General features: G+C 30.5%; 1 protein-coding gene across 7 annotated transcripts in view; it reads left to right on the plus strand.

Moving 5' to 3' along the window:
• The window catches only part of LOC106688176 (synaptotagmin 1), a 49,534-nt gene that overhangs the window by 10,213 nt on the left and 27,009 nt on the right, over positions 1-12,312 (plus strand). Inside the window, exon 1 of one of the 7 annotated variants that reach the window (XM_067045734.1) lies at positions 1,011-1,067. The exons of 5 other annotated variants lie outside the window; for them this stretch is intronic. The gene's annotated coding sequence lies outside the window, so the exon portion shown is untranslated. Of the gene's footprint in view, positions 1-1,010; positions 1,068-6,380; positions 6,474-12,312 lie in introns of those variants that run through there. One more of the 7 variants, XM_067045733.1, reaches the window with a different exon arrangement.

Genomic DNA, 12,312 nt, shown 5'->3' on the forward strand with positions numbered 1-12,312 from the left:
CACTCACTCACTCACTCACCACGTACGCACGCACACACACCTAGAAAAAGGGAAGTGAAAGATCACTCATGGATTCAACTTCAAAAGACATATCTAAAACCTAAATCTAAATATATAAATACAACCAGCTTGACCCTTTTTTTGCCTCATTATTATATGGAGGGGGTTGGATCTGCTAAAGGTGGATAACAATATTATAATACGATAACATGATAAGGAGCCCCTGACCGGAGGGGGGGAGGCACTAGAACTGGGAGGGACCGCTCCACTGAGGCGTGCTTTATTGGTAGTTCCTACTCCTCTCTTTCTAATATGTACACTCTGTTAGCTGATATGGCCCTCTGTTATCGCAGTAACAGCTGAATTAGGATTAATTAATTTCATATATATATTCCTGTAGAACTAAGAAGGATATGTAAATTTTGAACGTGACTCAAAATAAGTTGCCTCATTTTCGGAGCGTGGTAAAATATTCTACAGCTAATGAGCTGTATTATTTACTTCGTGTAAATTTATCAAACACAAAAATGAAAAATGAGGTTCAGAAAAAAATTATCCAATCCAGTCTATCCAAAATATCAAGGTTACTTAGAGAAGCTTCTTGGTACATCAGTTACAAAAAAATCACATGATAATTTCAAGAATTCAGGAATAGACCTACGTACGCACTGTTTTTCTCTACTTTCAGTTTAAACTACGTTTTTATTTTTATAATTACTTTTCAATAAGGTAGAAACGTATAATACGTTTCTGTGAACAGACTACTTTCTGACTTTTCAAGATTTGCAACTTATGTTGCGGTTCAAAACTCTATGGTGAAAATTCGTTGACTATCTCTGTCCGTGTTAACTTAATTTAAACAAACTTAATTTGAAATTAGGCTCGCAACATTATTAGAAAAATGTTAGAGGTGAAATTTTGTGGGATTGATAATTATCAGCGTTGATGAAATGGAAGAATGCAGGAGTAATTATAGCATTGACGTTTCACAGGGGCTAGATCATTAATTCAGCGTGCTCAGTTTCTTTGAGGTAGTCGCCTCAGCAGTTATACACTACTGTCGATAGGTAAATACTCGTTTCACTTAATGATTATTTCTTAAATACTGTCTATTCACATAATTATCATTAATCAAATACAAATCCTAAACCAAAAATTTATTTATGTACTTTAAAATTTATGAAGGGTTCCATGAAGCCATTGTCCCAAAATTTGTACAAGACCTAACAGAAAACTTCAACATCTAAATATAACTAAATGGTTTCAAAATTTATTTAATTACATGTTTACATGTTTAATGTATTTAAACATTTAATACAAATGACAGTAGGCATTCTTATTTACTGATATATTACTAATAAGTAACGCCGATTACGACAGTGTTAAAGATGGACATTATTGTTAAAATCAAGAAGCTTTTAGTTGTGAATAATTGTTAAAAGTAACATTTATAGTCACTATAATTTCTCATTGTTTATTGTTATGACATAAATTTATATTTTATTAAAATTCTGATATCGTACTTTGCCGTTGGAATTATTTTTTATTAAGCATATATTTATTTTTAACAAAAAAGAACCTTAATTTAGAAATATAAAAAAAATTGTCTTTTAGCTGATGTCAGATATTACTTATAACAATCATTGGTTTTAAATATACGTTTAAGAATTGACAATAATTCGATTTTCGTATTTATATAAACTAAGCTAGTCGAGTAATTAAAATTTTAATATTTCAGCCATAAAAATTAGGAATTATTCCTGTCTTAAAATTCATAGAAACGCTTAAATGAAATTATAGTGTGTTATTAAAAATACAAAATGGCTGACATTTAATTTTCTCGGCTTTACGTTCATAAAATATTTATATCAATGATGAAAATGATTATTTTAAATGAATAAAACTTTTATTCAATAGATGACTAATGTATTCTTTAACATGAAAATTTTTTGTGTAGTTTTGTTTTCTACTCAAAAGTAAATTGGATGAGGAAAACTGACAAAAATTAACTGAATAATCGAACTAGAAACGGAAATTCATTAAAGTCCTTATTGTATACATTTGTCCTAATTATAAGATGTATAAGTGAATATATACGTCTTTACATGATATCGAACGATGAGGTTTCGAAATATATCCAAAAGAAAAAAAATCTATAGTAAATCCATATAGCTTTCATATATTTGTTATAATTATATTAAAAACAATTTACAAAAAAAAATTAAATATAATTAATAAAATTATTATTGGTCATAGTTTTTTTTCTTATTATCAAGCAAAAAATGTAATTAATTCATAATTAATAACTGACGATTTATTTAAATAAATACAGTTAAGAGAGAAATTAGACATTTAAGGAAACTTGCAGCATTATTGATTATAAACACATTTCTTAAAATAAAGTAAAAAATGGCGTAAGCTAGGTTACTTTTTTTTCCATCTCACCTGGGATAATTGCGTTAAAACTGATTCAGTGGATTTGGCTTTGGAGGGGCGTCACTGGACAGAACGATTAGTGGTATCGGTATTGATTCTTCACGAGGCCTTTATTATAATTCTTAAAGTAAATATTTGTAAATATAAAGTAAATAAAACAAAATATAAAAATATGAAGTAATAATAAAAAATAAATATACAGTAAAAAAAGAATAAAAATAACGAGGCTACGGTTGTGCAAATTGTATTGACCACGGTTGTATGTATTGAATTGCTCTTCAATTACTGTGACCATGAAAGTTTTCAAGTAGGTAAGTTCACATTGGCTCAATTTGGTAGAAAAGGTTCTTATTAAATTAAGATCAATAAATGGATCGTTCCATTATTTATATACGTGGTATTTGCATACTAAACGAACTTAATAGCAAGATACTCAATATTCTTAACTCATATTTGTTTTATGATATTTACAAAAATCAATTTAAATGATGAAGGGCGCTAAAGCATTGAATTAGTTTAATCTAAATTAGCTCCTTCCACACATTCCGTATGAAGAAAAAAGGCAGTTATCTCACCCCAATTTTTGATTACTTTAATGAAAACTAGGTATAATAATTAGTCAAAATTGATGAGTCTGCCAAGTATAGGAAGGGGGAATAAAAAGTGGCGGCTGTTTCAAAGCGATAAAAAAAAAAAAATTTTCATTCGGAGCTCTATATCTTAAAAAGTAGCAGCAACACAAGAATACCTAAGAGAACGTCCTTTAAAGAAGAGTAAATTTACTAAAATATGAGCCCTAATAGAGTTATTTACGTTAAATAGTTTTCGAGATATAGCTTTTTAAAAAGCAACATTTCATAAAAATGTTTTATGGGACGTACGAAAGATCAGTAGTTAGTGAATTTATTTTGAAAAATTTATATCTCAAAAACCATTTGACGTAAAGATGTCTATTAGCACTTAAATTAAAGCTAGTTTAATGGGCTATAAAGTAGTTTATGATGTTTATCTTCGTAGGCGTAATAGTTTACATGAAATTTGCTAAAATAAATTGATTTATAGTTGTTCGGACATATTTTCATTTGCCAAATTTATATTCATATGTGAATATCATAAAAACTATTACCTCTACGAAGATAAGTGTCCTAAACTATTTTATAGAAAATTAAATTTCCTTTATTTTGAGTGTTGGCAGACATATGTGCGTCTTATGGATCTAGAGATATATTTTTTCAATCTTTATATCAAGTAAAATAAATAGATCAAATAAAATCCAACATTTTATAAACAACTAGAAATTAACATTTTGTGAGTTTATTTTGTCAAATATCATAAAAACTACTACTCCTACATAGATAAACATAATGAACTATTTTGTAGTAAATTTAACTAGCTTTAATTTGAGCGCTGACAGATACCTGTACGTTCTATAGTTTCTGAAATGAAGTTTTTCAAAAATCAAACTTATTGTCCCAACAACTATAAATCAATTTATTTTAGCAAATATCATGAAAACTACTATTCCTACGAAGGTAAAGGCCCTAAACTTCTGAAACAGTCACCATTTTTTATTCCCCCTGCCTATACTTGGCAGACTCATCAATTTTGACGAGTAATTATACATAGTTTTCATTAAAGTAATCAAAAATTGGGGTGAGATAACTGCCTTTTTTTCTTCCTGGCTCTTGTACTATATCTAGCATTTCTTTTAAATGTCTGAACTAGTTAACACATCCTTTCTATTATATTTTTCATACCCTCGTTACTGTTTAATTTATTTTATTTCCTTCCTCTTCTTGCGGTACTGTAAAATATTTCAGGGCCACAAGTCCATTTCCATGTTATTCCTCCAAATACTCATAATATTCATTTTAAAACTTTTAGAATAATATAACCTATGGAAAAAACTACATTACTACGTCGACATACCGTTGTGTGATAAAAGTTATGTCAATGGACTTAGCTTAATAATTGAGTCGTAAATAAGGGCCACGTATTAAGTATGAAATCTGGCTTGGTTGTCAAACCGGCCCCAATATAATTTAGTACGTGCTATAAAAATAGATTAATAGACAAAAACTCTGCATTCAAATAGGTGGATTAAAATAAAATAGCATAGTACAGTTTACTCCTAGCCTCTGAACTGAAATCAAGTTTAGGTATTTTCTCCATCGCTCTCTTTTTTTTTATTGTCAGGAGAGCCATACCATTGTTTTCTTTTTTTGTTTTTTTTCGAAGCCTCTAAAACAGAAATAAAAGTGAATTAATAAGTGCATTGCTGTGAAAAAAGAAAAAGTAATTCGTGTTGCGTCTTACCTTTTACTACCTTTGGTATTTTAAGGTTACCTGTTATGTTTAATATCACATATGAGCTATCCGTTAATGTTTAATCCATCGATGGTTTTTTTTTTTTTTTTTGGTATTCGAGTCTATGTTTGTAAAATAACTGAGTCTGCTGCATCATGACATTTGTAAATATTTTTTTTTTTTTTTTTGTTTTGGTATTCGAGTCTATGTTTGTAAAATAACTGAGTCTGCTGCATCATGACATTTGTAAATATGACGGATGATGTTGGAAAGTTGTAAATTTCTTTTCCTTAGTTGAATTTATTTGGTTTTTTTCAAACTTCCAGTTTTTAAATCAAGTTAAACTTTTTTTTCCCTCCTTCAAGTATTAAGTTAAAATATCTTATCTGAATCTTTTCTGTATTTCTCCTTAAAGAAATTTCTAATCTTCTAAAGTTTGCCTTAAATAATATTTGCATATTTGCTTATTCCAAGTCTATTTATTAATTTTTCAAACTAACATCATCTTCATCAACAAAAAAAAAAAAGTATAATATCATGTTGATCGACAAATTATAGCTTATAAGGTTATAGAATAAGATGACTTCCTTCATGTATATTCGAATACGTTCATATTTCGTCTTCTGCTCTAACAAACATATTTGAAGAAATATCTGGAACAGGTAAGGAGATCTACGTTTTAAACTTGGTTGGTCTTACTGGAGAAATCACGATACGTTTCTAGGAATGCTCTCAGATCTTTCTACGTATCTGTGAAAACATTTAATATTTTCCGAAAAAGGCTTCTGTTACTCCAACAAATATTTGCTCAACGATTTTATCAGCGTGAAAAAATAGTGATCATGGAAGCGTTTGATTTTATAAAAATTAATAAAATTTATTAAATTTTAAAATAAATGGAGGTCCATATTTATCCGCAATAAATAAACTCATTCATGAAGACCTCAATTTCCCGTTCGTTGCAGATTTGGCTTACCCATACCAAACCCATTAGTTCTTAATCACTCTTCCAATCTCTGATAATCCTCTGAGGTGACTGAAAAGAAGAAGAAGGCCACAAGATCTTATAATTTAATGCAATGATTTAAGTACCACCATTGGGTGGTTCCTTCCCAAAATTGTCATATGTTCTGAAATATTTATTTTGTTATGAAATACTTATTACATTTTTTTATTCAGTTGTAAATTAAAAAAAAATTAGTTGTCAATGGGCTAGCCATATGACAAATCACTTGCTATATATTTTTCAGTAGAGCTGTTTCGAAACATTATACGATTCTTGTTTAATGTTTTTATAGTTTATATTCCATAATGTTATAGATAAACGTGTTGAAACTTATAGTATTAATCAAGAAATACAATAAATATCTTTATAAATAAACAAAGGAGCATTTACCACAAAATTCCTATTGGTTTTAAAATTTTGAATTTTCACTTCCCCACCCCACGCCATTAAAATAGTAAATAGAATTTAGTATATTTATTCAAATTAAAAAAAATTCTAATTAGTTCTAAAAAAAGTCAATATTACTTATCGCTTTGGAGAAATTTTAATGATCGACACCAGCAAAAGCGAATGCACACTTCCTGTTGCTGATAAGACAGAAAGCGTGGGTTCCGCCCGCATTCCCATTTCAGTATCCAACACGTTATTGTCCAATGCTTGTTGTGTTTCACAGTTTTCTGTTTTGTTGTGATACATTTTAATTATTTTGGCACGAAATTTTATAGTGAGTATTTATTTTTTTTTTACTTTTTCATCCTTATCTATTCGATACAGGTAGTTCAAAGCATATATTATGTCAATAATATTGTTATCTTATGAGTTAAAAAAATCCCTAAAAATGCGATTTATTATTTTAGCCATGTTAGTTTTCTAAACAAATATATTTTAGTAAATCATCGCTTAAACTGAGATATCTCTTTGATCGAAAAAAAAACTATACCAATTTTGGAAACAATTTACGTTTCATTATAGAGACATCTCGAATGAATTTTTTATAGACATTCAAAACGACGGTTGGGACACCAGGTCATAAGAAAGGATCGTTGATTTTTTTTTAAGTATAAAAAGGTATTGTTGATTTCTTTTTAACTTGACGAGGTAACACTAAATGATGATTTTAAAGTAAATTTAAAAGTCAGGTTAGTCTAAATTATAAAGAAAAACCAGCCAATATTTTAATTAATCTTGAAACTTCATAGTATTCTGGAAGATGTCATGCAATATATATTTTAGATGGTATTAGTATGATAGTATGTTCTAGTAATGGGATCCCAGTAAAACTAAGCATTTACAAATTCAAATATATATACATATATATTGAAAATCCTGAAAATGTCATAACGTTAAATATAGGAATGACACACACCACCCAATTTTCATGATACCAGTCTCAGGCGACTCAACAGGAGTGTCACGTTTCCTGAAATCTGACAAGTTTAAGTTTAAATAATAATTATGTACATAATGCTCTAATAAAAAGAGAGATTTGCATAAACAAGACTCCAACAATCAACAATATCAAAACATAAACTAGAACCAACAATTTCGGCGAACTCAATTACAATTGTCAAATGCTGACCTATATTTTATTTACAATATTCTTGATTTCTTAAATTTAATTTTTTTAATCGGAGTGAGACCAGGTGTGGAGTTGACATATATTAGCGTTAAAATATATAAAAAGAAACTTCGACGTTACCACTCTCCTGGAATACTTGAGAGATGAGGTGAACCTGTCAATAAATGGATTATGCAGAATAGGGAGTGTATTCTAGGATCTCAGGTACAGTGATCATTCACAATGGCGTGGCCTCTTGGGTAACCTGAGGTAAGCATCACCTGCGTGGTGTCTAACCTTCACACAGCAACACAAGAAGAGACTGGCTACTGTACAGAGTTTAGCTGAGGGTAACAAAGACCTATTAAACGGTATCGCATAGGGCGGTAGAATTGTTGGCCGGAGCTATACTATTAGACCTCATCCTCGTTCTTTAATACGACGTGAAGAGGCAGAGGGTGGTATCTGTACCGGGGAAGATTTTATGGAAGGACTTAGTAGAGGAGTTGAATAAACGGTAGATGGCAATCAAAAGGGCGCTACTTTGAGGAAGTTCTTCCCTACTGTACATGCAAAATTGAAGGGTAAATGGGTCCTCCCAGACTGCTGCGTCTCACAGGTTCTGACAGGACACGGGGTGTTTCGAGGAAAGCTGTGGAGTCTCTGAAACAGCAGAACATGTAGATTGCACTGCCGTGGATCGATACTAGGCCAGGTTGTTGTGAAAAATAAACGGGATCTTAGCCTTTCCCTAGTCGGACTTCCCCTATCTGATGTAAAAAGGGAACTCATCCTTCTTCAGGAAGTTCGTCTACTGAAATCTAGTAAAAGGAGGTGGTCCCTTTAAGTTGGGAAGAGCTCGACCACCCGGTATCGGCGAGCCGAACCTACCGGATGGATAAGGTAAAGCCCCATCAGTAAGGCGCTCATCACAGTCTAAATTTTAAAATTTATGTTCCAATAAATTCAATTGATCCCCCAGTTAAATTCTAAAATAAGAAGAATATTAAAATAAAATATATAGCTGATTATTGGCAGCATTGACATACCCAAGTACACTGCTGCCGCACTCCGAACGCCAGGAATGGCTAGGTAGGGGGATTAAAAAAAATAAATAAACAAAAGCGTTGAGAGCGCTGGTTTAGGCGGCCAAAGATCTACAAGGTCTGCAAAGCCAACCGATAAAAAAGAAGTAATATATATCTGTAACCCCAGTGAATATGGTTAAGTCAAAATTCCTTACTTTTCAGGGGACAACTTTTAAAGTTTGAACATTTATGTAAAATCAGGTGTTTGTGATAAATCATCGAAAAAACACATCGCAATAACTCTGTTTTAAAACGTTGACTGACTTAGACACTTACGCACAATGAAGATGTGGCCTCTGTGATTCTCTTAGACCACTTAACTCATTTTGACCAAAATTCGACTTAACCACATATTCACTGGGGTGACAGATATAATAAAAAAATAGTTCATTCTATTTTCAAAATAGCTCATTCTTCAACAACCTTATAGTTTTTTAAATTTTAATTCTCCTCAGATTTTAAAATGCACTGAACTTTTTAGCGTACTATATTTTAGTATAATACTGAGTATTTTATTCGTATCAAATATACAAATATTTTTCTACATTATCTTGATGCGGAAAAATTGTGTTAGAAATTCTTAACCTATTCTAATGAATTATCAACCGGCACTAATTTACACACAATACCATTGTGTTCGATTCGTTATGAGTTTTTCTAGCATTAATCAGTATTGGAAAAAAAAATTACCATTAATAAAAGTACAATTAGGCATTAACAGGTAATTCATAAACAAGGAAATTTAAATTATAGTTTTATAATGTAGTGTGAGGGTTTATATCTGAGAAAACATAATTTATCAATATACACATATATATATTGATGAATGATCCATCGTGAAGTTAAACTTTAATGGAATGGTTAAAGTCAAAAAAGTGATATATGAGGTTGAAAGTGTCTTCTGAGAGTGGTTTGAAAATTGGAAAGGCCTGCCCTAATTGATTTGGGGCGTGCTCAATCTGGTACAGGGAGGATCACGATTGAATTGAATCTCACAACGAAGCAATTCCATTCGCTTAACAGCCTGTGCTTGTTAGAGCCTTTTGTTTTATGAATGTGTTTATTTAAATGAAGAAACAAGCAAACAGAAGAATCGTATTCTATTTTGTATTAAAAGGAGTTGATCTTGGATCTGTTTTGCAACACCTGGCATTAGTTACCTAGAAGCTTATAGCGTATATATCAATTTTTTTTACTTTCGCACATGTATGTCATGATCAGCTATGGTCAAAAACGAAAGGTTGTACGGATCTGAAATTATATACCTTACGTTGACACACGCCTTATAGCAACTTTTCCCCTAGAATCGACTTAATGGAAATGCCATTGTATTTAATCGTTTTTCGGCTCTAACTATTTTGAATACTTTTTTTTTTGTCGATTTTAAATGGTTAAAATTAGCTAGATTTTATCTACATTGAAACACTCTAGTAAATGCGGAATTTCCAAAATAGCTTCATTTGTACTTTTATTTTTATTCGTTTGAAATAATTAATGGCATCTCATTATTAGTGATAATGAAAGATGAATATCAACTATTAAAAAAACAGCAGTCATGTTGCTATATTATGTTGTTATGTATTAATATAAGCAGCTATGTTATTACCGAATATAGGTTATTAATAGTCACTAATAACGAATTGATAAACTGAATTTATAAATATGTAACAATTCGAAAATAAATAATAATACTGGTCAATGAGGATTGATTCATAAAATTCCGTGTTTAAATTGTCCAGCTGTCTATATAGGTGAAACTAAGCAATTATTGGGAGATAGAATATATCAACACAGAAATGATACAAGAAATAAGCAGAAGGATCCCAATAAAACAGCACTAGTACAACATGCAGCTAAAAACCAACACAAATTTCATTTTGACAATACTATAATTTTACATAAAGAAAACAATGTGGTAAAAAAAAAAAAAAAATACTTAAGTCAATTTATATCTCAGAGAACATCAATTATGTAGTAAATTTTAAAACAAATAAAAAAAAATTTTGAACCAACACTATGCAGATATTTTAAGCAAAATAAATTTATGAAAAATATAGGTAAAATTTTATATTACTATTTACAATTAATTTTAATAATAAAATAAATAAAAAATTAGACCAAAATACAGTTTGAAATAAATTACTTACAAGCATGATAAGTCATGCAGAAATGGAAGGTTAAAAATAGTTTGTTTATATGATAGTTGATAGTATTAAGTTGATCTAAAATAAAAGTTTTAAAAATTAATGAAATTGTGACAAAATGGGTAACTAGACATAAGCTTATTAATAATTAATATGATTCCCTATTAATTTAATTTATTGAACTAAATTAATAGTCCAAGCGTATTTGAGAGGCAGTTAATATGATAGTAAACGTCAATGCTTTAACTATCACTATCACGCCAAATCGGAAAGTATAACAGTTCTGTTAGGACTGCAAAAGTCATACACTTATTTAGGTTACCTCATATCAGTGGCTACGACAGTTGCTGCCACGACTTCAACTGTAACAGTGGAGCCTTAATTCAAACTTTGCGGAATTAGGTTTTAATGGAGGTGGGTAGTGCAGTGGTCGTATGAAGCATGCCTTCAACTAAATGCCAGGCACACATTCACTTTGGGTTGGCATGGTTGAATTTTAAGTGGATTGAATTTTATTTGAATTGAAAAATAAAACATGATGGAATGAAAATGAAATTTTATTATCTAAGTTACAGATGGTGTAAGGGGTGGCTGAAATAAAACATTTATGGTTAAAGGGTTAATTACTTTTGCATGACTGGACTGCGGAAAATTGTAAATATAATGAAGTGGTTGATGGTGATGTGGATATTAACTACTCCCAGGTGGCATTACCCCATGCTTCCTTCTTCCCTCTGCATTCCTATGCCTCTCTCTCCTCTGCAGCAAGGGACCACTCATGGTAGATTTTACTGATGAGTGAACGAAGAAATGGACTGCTGGTTTCAAAGCAAAATGGCCCTCTCTTAAGCCTGGGTAACTTCTTCTCACCACAGAGAGCACTAGAAGTGGTAAGCTGTGGAAGCTGGCCTCATGGGGCGCTAGTACTGTCTACATTATGGCAGTCTCTCCAATTTAAACTTTCGGTTATCCTAGGTAACCCGAAACAGTGGTTTTTGGTAGTATCTACACCTCCCGAAGGTTCGCTTATTCTTTGTTATTTTTTGATAGAAATATAATTTGAACAGTTTCTTAATTAATCTTAACATAACAGAACCTTTATGGGCTTCGCTTGGTTTTTCTTTTATATCAATCCATAATGTGGTAATACCATCTGGTTCTTAACGGACGTTTGGAGATTGAAATATATAAATATGGTCTGAAACCGATTCGTGCTGATGGTTTAAAGAAATCGTCGGAAATTAAAACGTAATAAAACGTTTTTCATATTTTTAAACTTAGTCCCATAAAATAATACTTGCAGCGAATTTTTATTTTTGTGAAGGAAGCCAATTTAAGTGTTGATATATTTTTAAAAAATAGTAAACATAAGTAGTTACATACCTCCGAAATGCTAAGAGTGAGATTAGATTCCCTCATGTAGTAATATGTCTTAAAAAAATGAACATCTGTAAATTTAGAATGTAAATCATTCTAATTAGAGATGTTTCGCTATTTTTAGTCAATATTTCATTGAACAAATAAAAGTAAAAACAATATTTAGGCAGATTTTTTTCTAAATGAAATGATTTTCATTTCATTAACTTTAGTTACACTAGTAATATAAATTAATGTATAACTCTAAAACCACAAAAAACAGCATGTTCTGTAACACAGAAATGATTGTCATTGAAGTTAGGAAAAAGGCATAAAATATTGTTTTCGAATTTTGTAATAATGTAGGAATCTACAAACAAAATGTCATTCATTAAAAAATGGTTAATTAACAAAGTA

This window comes from Halyomorpha halys, unplaced genomic scaffold (assembly GCF_000696795.3).
Source record: "Halyomorpha halys isolate HHAL.00 unplaced genomic scaffold, Hhal_1.1 Scaffold1069.1, whole genome shotgun sequence".
In the NCBI taxonomy this organism is placed as follows: domain Eukaryota; kingdom Metazoa; phylum Arthropoda; class Insecta; order Hemiptera; family Pentatomidae; genus Halyomorpha; species Halyomorpha halys.